The following is a 10254-nucleotide window of genomic DNA, read 5'->3' as shown; positions in this document are numbered from 1 at the left end:
CCAATAGAATTTGAGTGGTGGTGTGAGCGCTAGTCAATCGGATGAGACGATAAACTGAGGCCCCGTGTGCAGCATGCACGTAACACACGTAAAAAAAAAAAGCCACGACAATAAAAAGGGTTATTTCTGGCCCTGGCGAATTCTGTAAAATAATCCGCTGTGGCAGTAAAAACTAATGCACTTCCAGACAGAACTAAAGTTAAACAGGGTGGCACTGTAATGTGACGATACTCTCTTCTTGGGGACAGCAGGTCGAATTTCACACAGAGAAATGTGTTGGGACCAAAACGAAACACAATACAACAAAACACACACACACACACACACACACACACACACACACACACACACACACACACACACAAATACACGCGCGCACGCGCGCGTGCGCAGAGACAAAGAAGACAAAACAGTAACCCCATTTGATCCTTCAGTATCTCAGACACCATTTCAGGAAATCATAACACGGACATATCCGGTAGCGAAACATCTGGCGAAAATGTGAAGCAAAAAGCAAACAGAAGATGATGTTCACGGAGGAATTCAACACTTCAAGCAAATCCACAGTGCGGAACAGAACCAGGTAACAGAACCTGCCACAAACCGCCGCCACCTCTTTTCAGAAAAACATACTGACCATGTCTCCAATTTACCCCAGTGGGTAGGACAGGGATGCGGTGATGCTGAGACACAGCACAGCTGCTAAAACCCGGAATGATCGCGATGATGCCCAGTGTTGTGGGCTCCTGGTTGTCGACTCAAGTTGTCTCCCTTCCGGAACAGGATGACCACCGTGCTGATGCTGAAAACCAGCACGAGGATGGTGGGCAAGGTCAGGGACACGCCACGAACCACCACCCGAATCTTAAAGGGAGAAGGACGGTCGAGCACCACCCCTCCTTGATAGATGTCCGGGAATGCACCAAACAGCAGGAGAACGGTGGGAAGGCCAAAGACGTGGAACAAGCTCCCTGATAACCTCCGTCATTCTGATTCCCTCGCATCTTTTAAATCTCGTCTCAAAACTCACCTTTTCCCTCAGCAATAAGTTCAATTGTGGCAGGTCCACTTCCTTTACGTTAGCTGTGCTTGACTATGTGTGTATACATATGTATGTGTACATGACTACATGCATGTATATGAATGTGTATTGTGTGTGCGTGTGCGTGTGTTTATGTAAGTTTGTGCCTGCCTATGTGTGCGTATGTTAGGGTAGCTGTTAGATACACATGAATGTTAAAATGTATGTATGCAGCGTGTGTGTGTGTGTGTGTGTGTGTAGTCACATTTTGGTGTGTGTATGTAACAGAAATATGTTTTATGTTAACAAAAGCGTTTTTGTAAAGCACCTAGAGCAGATTTCTGGATAGTGTGCTATATAAGTATCCGTTATTATTATTATTATAAGGCCAACCAGCAGTGACCACACTACTATGCACACATAGCCGACAACACACCCACGTTTCGTGAGCTCGGCGGGAACTTCCAAAGGTTTGTAGACAACCTGCCATCGAATGAACACCATGGCCAAGGCTGTATGGACAGTGAGGATTGAAAGTAGTCGTGTGTCACCAGCAACCAGGCGAACTGTGTTTCTAAGTCCTTGCATCCTTTGATCGAAGAAGTGGTAAGGGAATTTGGTGGTTAGTAAAATGATGTCGGTAGCAGCCAGACATTTCATGAGAAAGGTGATGGGGTTGAAGCTGGTCTCAGCACTCCACACGTCAAGAACCACCGCGTTGCCACACACACCAATAGCACTCAGAGTAGGTAATATGAAAGACAGTGTTATTCTGGACATGGCTTTTTATCGTTTTCTGGAAACGTCACAGTTTGAACGTCGGTGGTTGTCAGCGAGCTGAAATCCCATGTCGAGGTATCAGCTGTTTGGTTGTTGATCTCTATGTTCAGGACACCAGTTTTTATCAGAAATAGAAATTGTAATGATGCGAGCACTATATAATCTAGCTTGTCTTCTTTTTCTTACATATGTTCCACTGCACTCACACTCACTGCTGTTTGAATGTAAACTTTGTTTCTAATCCAGATGTCAAAAACCAGTTCAACAATAATATTCGCTTTGTATGTCAGCATTACTTCCTTGAAGTACACTTTTTACAAGATAAAAAGCCTTCCAAACCTGCCATTTGAAAATATGTATTTTGAGGTCAAAACAAAACTTGACGCACTGCCTATTCCGAGTCAGAGACAGTAATGAATGGCAGAATAGTCAGAAGCCTATGTCACCTCCATGTGTGTTTGGATGGGTTGATGGCTTAATGGCAGGCTTTTAGTGCCGTCATCCGGAACTGTAACATGTTAAAATGCATCCTGAAAGGCATGCCTCTAATGTGTCAAAGACCACACACACACACACACACACACACACACACACACACACACACACACAGTGGGAGTAGGGAACAGAGAGACACGCAGAAAGAGCAATGAATTAGTAATATCAACTGCTTCCAACTAAAAGCCTTTGTGTCGTTTTATGTACTTGATGATTTATGTATCGGCGAAAGGCTGCAACATGCGAATACGGACACAGAATTGATCTGTTTCTTCCTCTTCAACCAACAGTGCCTTTGCCTACACCACAAGATCTAGCCCTGATTGATATGCCCACTGCTACCGTTCCATGAGTCGACTACATGGAATTACCTTTGCATTGTCATCTTCCGAAATGTTAGTGTTCATGTTTAGTTTCAAGGAGGTTCTTCTTCTTCTTTGTTCATGGGATGCAACTCGTAAGTACACGAGTGGGCTTTTACGCGTATGACCGTTTTTACCCGCCATGTAGGCAGCCATATTCCGTCCAGGGAGGTTCAAAGAGTGGTCTATATACACTACACGACGTCTGCTTTGAACAAAAGAGCAGATGCCTGACCATGCTGTTCGGACTGAAACAGATCAGATAGTTTAATGATACTAAGCGGATTTTCAATATCGTCACAAAGATTAATACCACTGCACAGTTTCAATCGGTGTGACAAAATGACACGAACCAAATCCCAACCATTGCGTTTCTTGCGGTGAATACGTCAACAATTATATCTTTAATCCGCTCAGAAAGCTACAGGTATCACAACGGTAACAAATGTCGAGCAATCCTCTTATAAAACTGATACACGGAAGTCTTGGGTTGGACATGCTTGGATATGACGGGCGCAATAGCCGAGTGGTTAAAGCGTTGGACTTTCAGTCTGAGGGTCTCGGGTTCGAATCTCGGTAACAGCGCCTGGTGGGAGAAGGGTGGAGACTTTTCCGATCTCAGAGGTCAACATAGGTGCAGACCTGCTGGTGTCTGAACTCACTCCGTGTGTATAGCACGCAGAAGATAAACACGTACATTAAAGATCCTGCAATCCATGTCAGCTTTCGGAGGGTTGTGGAAACAAGAATATACCCAGCATGCACACCCCCGATAACGGAGTATGGCTGCCTACATGGCGAGGAAAATACACAAAACGGTCATATACATAAAATGTTACATGTCCGTCTGAGTATGTGTGTATGCATGCCTGAAACCTGACTGAATGACACAGGAAACGAATGATGAGCGCTCAATGGCAGCCGTCAGTCGGCTCTACGCAGGCAGACAGCCTGTTGTGCAAATGACCCCGTGTTTGTAAATCACTTAGAGCTTGACCGAGGACAGGTGCTATATAAGTATCCATATCATTTATCATGCATATGCTTGGGTTTGTGCCCTTGGCCAGGCAACAATATTGCAGCTGTGATTTTTGTTTACTCGCGGCCTGTCCACTGCAAACTTTTCTTGTCAGTTTTGCTGAGGAAGGTGGTGTGAAACCGCTACAATATACAAGTAAACTGGAGTGGTTACCTACAGGGAACCGCGTCCGCCTAGGAAGTGAGAGAATCTGAGCGCACGAGTTCGATTCCCACCGTCAAGTATTTTCTTCCCTTCCACTAGACCTTGAGTGGTGGTCTAGACTTTATTCATTCGAAAAAGACAACAACAACAACAAAAAGAACAATCCACCCCCACCCCACCCACCCCCCAAAAAAAACAACAACAACAAAAAACACAAAAAACAAAAAAAACAAACAAACAAAACAAACAAACATCAACAAAAACCGGTGTGCAGCACGCACTTAGCGCGTAAAAGAACCGACGGCAACTAAAACTTTGTTCATAGCATTTTTTTTTTTTTTTTTTTTTTGGGGGGGTGGGGGGGGGGGGGGGGGGGGGAGGACAACACACTTGGATTAGAAAACAAATACCTTTGCAGGAAGAAAAAAAATATGGTGCTGCAATGTAGTGACGCGCTATCCCAATGGACAGCAACCCGAATTTAACTCAGAGGAACATGCTGTAACAAAATGTAATACAATACAATGTACGGAAGTTCAAACCTTTGATTCTGAGAAAGGAAACTTTCTTTTATATGTATCCAGAATCAGAGAATTCTCTCACTTTGACTACTACTACTAGCTGTGTCATTTGTGCCCTTAACTATTACTCTATCAAGCTATTAGTACTACCAACAAAACCAACAAAATGAGCGGCTGGTTTCTTTTTTTTCTTTTTTCTCTCTTTCTTTCTGCCCCGTTTCAGTGGCATTTCTCCCACGCCGCTCATTCCGAGTCACCCATACACGGCCACAGCCGGGTTCGTCCATCACAGTCCCAGCGTCGGCAGTCCGCAGGGAACCATCGATGTTAAGTCGTGAGGAGACCACACACCAGAGGAGACCCTGCACTGCACTGCTGCTGAGTCACTTCGGTGGTGTTCAGTGGTGCCTGTTCTGATTTAACTTACTTAGGACACCACCTACTAAGCTCCCTACTGAGGACAATAATGGTTTAGTCGCGGAGCCAGACTGAGAGCGGCTGGTTTCTGATTGACTGACTGACGGATTGATCGATCAATTGAACGGACTGACGAATGAGTACGTAAATGACTGAGTGAGTGAGGAAGATTCGTGAATGACGTGTGTGTGTACGTGTGCGTGCGTGCGTGCGCTTGTGTGTGTATGTGTGTGTGTGTGTGTGTGTGTGTGTGTGTGTATTTGTGAATGTTTTCCATTCCTACACATCCCACCTATCCCATATGTGGATGATTTGAAACCGAGTTTAGTTTTAAAGGTAGATTTTGTTCTTTCAAACGAGTACATTATTTTGTATCAAATGTTCGCGTTTTCACAGTTGGTATCACAATGTGACAAATTCATTTTACTCGTGATGGTGATTGTGCGATGTTCTTGCTTCCCTCACTCTCACACCCTTCTCCCACCTCCCCCACTATTGTCATGTGAGTGAGTGGTTTTACACCTTGGAATCGAAGCGCTGTATTCTGTTGCTGAAATTACTGTTATTTTCATTTGATTATTTCTTAAAATAGCTTTAGACCTTTTGTCCCTCTCTTATGGCAAGTATGAAGACAATAAATTGATTGATTGACTGAAGAATGAGTACAGCCACTAATGCACTGGTGGGTTAAACAACGTTGACACATTGTTTGTTGCATCCATACTCCTCAATCATATTTTAATAAATTAAAAAAAAGGAAAAAAAAAGTCAATTCTCTCTTTCTCTTCCCACAAATATTTTATTGATAGATAGCAAACAAAACAAATTCCTCGTGAACAATTTATTATAATACTCCCACCCCACCCTCACCCTCTTCCACCACCACCACCATCAGATCTCCACCGAAACACTAAACTCGGTCTCTCAACTTCCCTCACCCTTCCATTCCCCTCACCAACCCTTTCCCTCCCCAACCCCACAACCCACCTCCTCCCTTCCCTTCTGTCAACTGCCCTACCCTTCCACTCCCCTTACCTTCACCCACTCTCCCGCCCCGCCCCCTATCTTCCCCAAAGCCACCTCCACCAACATACTACCTTCCCACCTGTCAGCCTCTCCACCACTCCACTCACCCTACCCCTTGACCTCCCCCACTCTCTCAACCCCCAACCACCACCACTCCTCAAAAGAAAAAAAGAAAAGGAAACAGAAGAAGAAAAAGAAACACCTCCACGGACAAAGCTACCCTCCTTCCTGTCAAACCCTCCAGCCATTTCACTCCTCACCCCCTCACTCACCACCACCCCTCATAACCCTCCCCAACCACCAACCCCCCCACCTCCCCGAAACCTACTTTCCCCACGCCCTGGGCACGCAGCGGCAGTTCTGCAGCCACAGGTTGCAGCGGCAGACGAGCCGGCGGAAAGAGCAGCAGGCTCGCGAAGCATCGCCGGACCAGGGAACACAGGCGTCCCTCCAGTGGCGGCATCTGACCGGCCGTCGGCGACGTTTGACCGTCCTCAGGGTCTCCTTCAGCAGGGGGTCCAGGGGCACCACCGAACGGAGGGTGGTGGCTTCTTTCCTGGAGGCGTCCAGATGTGTTGACACCCGTCTGAAGCAATACAATACAATACAATACAATACGATACATCTTTATTTGATCCGATAGGAAATAACATGTGTATTCAAAGGCTCGTCACTCACACCAACCAGTCTAACAGCCCGAAGTCGTGTCTAACATAATTAAAGGAACATAGCAAAATTTTAACTTAACAGTTAAAAGATTGCATTAAAATATGAAAGGGATAAAAACTTAACAGTTGGCTTTATAGCTCAGTGAGATAAATTATAACATGTATTTTAAAGAAAACTAAGAAGCGCTAGTTCCGAATGATATGTGGAGAGAAAAAAAACTATCTTTAAGACAAAGTTGGTGTCGAAACATAAAGTATTTCCAAAGAGAATGAATTTGCTAAAAGTTAACGACAACAACAACAACAACAACAACACACACACACACACACACACACACACACACACACACACACACATATATATATATATATATATATATATATAGAGAGAGAGAGAGAGAGAGAGAGAGAGAGAGAACAGAAACACAGGGTTATTACAAAGACTCACAATGTTTACACAAGTCAGCCACAAATGCACTGCTTTGTCTACTGGGATGGGTGATTAGTAGCAAGAAAGAATGTAAACAAATACACGAATAAATAGCAAACAAAATTAATGAATAAACCAGAGTAAACAGAACAATAAATACATAGCATGTGACACAAAACCTACACACTTGCAGGAAACGGATTGATAGATTAAACGATACAAAGTTACACAGATGGACCGCCAGAGAGGCACACACAGCTAGAGAGAGGGGGGGGGGGGGGGGGTATAGACGAGAGGCAGGTAGGGATGAAGAAAAACTTTATGACAGATATTAAATGGAAAGAGAAAAAAAAAGGATGAACATCTGCACACAGAAAATGTGTCATCTACAATCACTTGGAACGTTTTTATATTCATTTCAAGTGTTTGCTCTTTAATGCGCCTGCCTATGTGTGCGTATGTGTTAGGGTAGCTGTTAGATACGCATGTATGTTAAAATGTATGTATGCAGTGTGTGTGTGTGTGTGTGTGTGTGTGTGTGTGTGTGTGTGCGAGTGTGTGTGTGTGTGTGTGTGTGTGTGTGTGTGTGTGTGTGTAGTCACATTTTGGTGTGTGTATGTAACATAGATATAATGTTTTATGTTAACAAAAGCGTTTTTGTAAAGCACCTAGAGCAGATTTCTGGATAGTGTGCTATATAAGTATCCATTATTATTATTATTATTAATGACTTTTCCTTTCACAAAAGTCAATACAGTAATTTTCTTTGGTGGACATGCAATTTTATTTCACCGATGATTCCATCCCCTCCCCTCATACCTTTTAATGGTCCTCAGAAGTTCCAAGTTGTCCGTCTCGTCCTTTGATCCTCTCCTGTCATCTGCAACACCATTTGGCTTCTGTACTGCACTCTCATCTTCTTGTATGTTATTATTCAGAAGTAATCAGCAAAATTCCCTGCTGGCACGGAGCACACACACGCTCCGCGCGCGCGCGCGCGCAGATACACACACACACACGCACACACACACACACACACACACACACACACACACACACACACATATATATATATATATATATATATATATATATATATATATATACGATCGCACGCACGCACACGTTCACATATACACACGCGTACACGCGCGATCGCAGAAAGACAGACAGGCGGATATGACATAGACAATGACATACAGAGACAGAGAGAGACAATGCTAGACAGAGACATGCAGACAGAGACAGACAGGAGACAGACAGTAAACGAAAACACAGAGAACGAGCTGAGAAAAGGACACTGGAAAGGAAAGGCAGAAGAAAATTAATAAATGCGTTGTCAGCTGTCTGTGTTAAGAACTCTGCATTCTGTGTCCATGGCCGTGTTTCCACACCAGTATTGTAAGGCACAGTACATCACACTGGTTTAATTCGGACGGATAGACGTTAGGTTCCTGATCGACGGGCGCAATAACCGGGTGGTTAAAGCGTTGGACTTTCAATCTGAGGGTCCGGGATTCGAATCTCGGTAACGGCGCCTGGTGGGTTAAGGGTGGTGATTTTTCCGATCTCCAGGTCAACATATGTGCAGAACTGCTTGTGCCCGAACTCCTCTCGTGTGTATACACAAGCAGAAGATCAAATACGCACGTTAAAGATCCTGTAACCCATGTCAGCGCTCGGTGGGTTATGGAAACAAGTACATACCTAACATACACACAATTGAAAACGGAGTATAGCTGCCTACATGGCGGGGTAAAAACGGTCAGACACATAAAAGCCCACTCGTGTACATACGAGTGAACATGGGAGTTGCAGCCCATGAACGCAGAAGAAGAAAAAGGAGTCCTGATCCAGTGTTCACCAACTTTCGGGATTCAAGGACCCGTTTCGGCATGTTGTTGTGTCCGCGGGAAAAGCAACTTACTTCGACTTTCCTCACTCCACCCAGGTGTAAATCGGTACCTGTCTTCGGTTGGGGAAGGAGAGGATTGGGCCCAGTCTTCTGTGTCAAGCCCTAGACATAGTGGACATAGTGGACATGAATCCACTGCCCATATGGACATAAAGACTATGAGAACTCTAGAGCTCACAAGCGAATTTGCTGTCACGGAGTCTGTGTTTTTCTCTCGATTAGGCTACTGGCCAGGCGTTTGAACACTGTTTCCAAATATTTCGGACAGAGAGAGAGTCGGAGAGAGAGAGAAAGAGAGAGAGAGAGAGTCGGAGAGAGAGAGTCTAAAAGACAAGAACAAGAGACTCACCTTACCTCTGTTGTGTTGAGATATGACCAAGGATACCAGAAGTAACAAGAGGAGTTCCGTTCGTTCCAGCTTCATGGACATCATCTGCCAGGTAATAATGTTAATAATAATAATGATGATGATAATGATAATGATAATAATAATAATGAAAATGATAATAATAATAATGATGATGATGATGATGATATCAACAACAATCATCATCATCATCATCATCATAAAATGATAGTAAAAGTAACAACAAAGCGCCGAATCGTATGACTGCCAGAAACAGAAGGGGGTCGGGGATGAGGGCATACAGAAACAGATTCCAGTTGATCATTTCTTCTGTTGTGTATTCCCATTTTACCACACCGCCCCACCCTCACCCACCCCAACCCTCGACACCAACACGCACGTCACACGCCCAGCAGTACTCAAAATAAAAAGACATCAACTTTGATAAAGACTCGGCACCGCTCACAAAGCATGTCTTTTCAAAGGATGATGTTAGCCCACGATTTCTCGCAGTCCCATATGATTTCTCTCACTTTGACTACTACTACTAGCTGTGTCATTTGTGCCCTTAACTATTACTCTATCAAGCTATTAGTACTACCACAACCACTACTACTATCAGTACTACCACAACCACTACTACTACATTAAGCATATAATTTTTTACTGTAGCTTGATGAAGCCGTATGTACACAAAAGTGTGTCTTCACAAGTGACTGAGAACGCTGATGTTTTTGACTTTTTGCATTCATTATCAGTTGTTTCGCTCGTCAGTTTAACGACTTCTCTTTTACGAAGTTCTTTGAGTAATTTCCTGTAATTGCATTTAGATATTTCTTTTCAAATTTCACCCTCATTTGCCCAGTTTCTCCCAACTCTCCATTCATTCACATCTCCCACCCCTTCTAACCGATAATAATCAAATGTATATATAAATAATTTAACAAAATGTCTTCATTCACCGATATGTGTGACGGGACATTAAACAAAATTCCTCCTCTTCCACTACTACTACCACTACCACTATTACTACTATTACTGCTGCTGCTGCTGCTGCTATTACTACTGCTGCTGCTGCTGCTGCTATTAC

Source organism: Babylonia areolata, chromosome 6 (assembly GCF_041734735.1).
Source record: "Babylonia areolata isolate BAREFJ2019XMU chromosome 6, ASM4173473v1, whole genome shotgun sequence".
Lineage (NCBI taxonomy): Eukaryota > Metazoa > Mollusca > Gastropoda > Neogastropoda > Buccinidae > Babylonia > Babylonia areolata.
Note: the sequence above shows the minus strand (reverse complement) of the source record.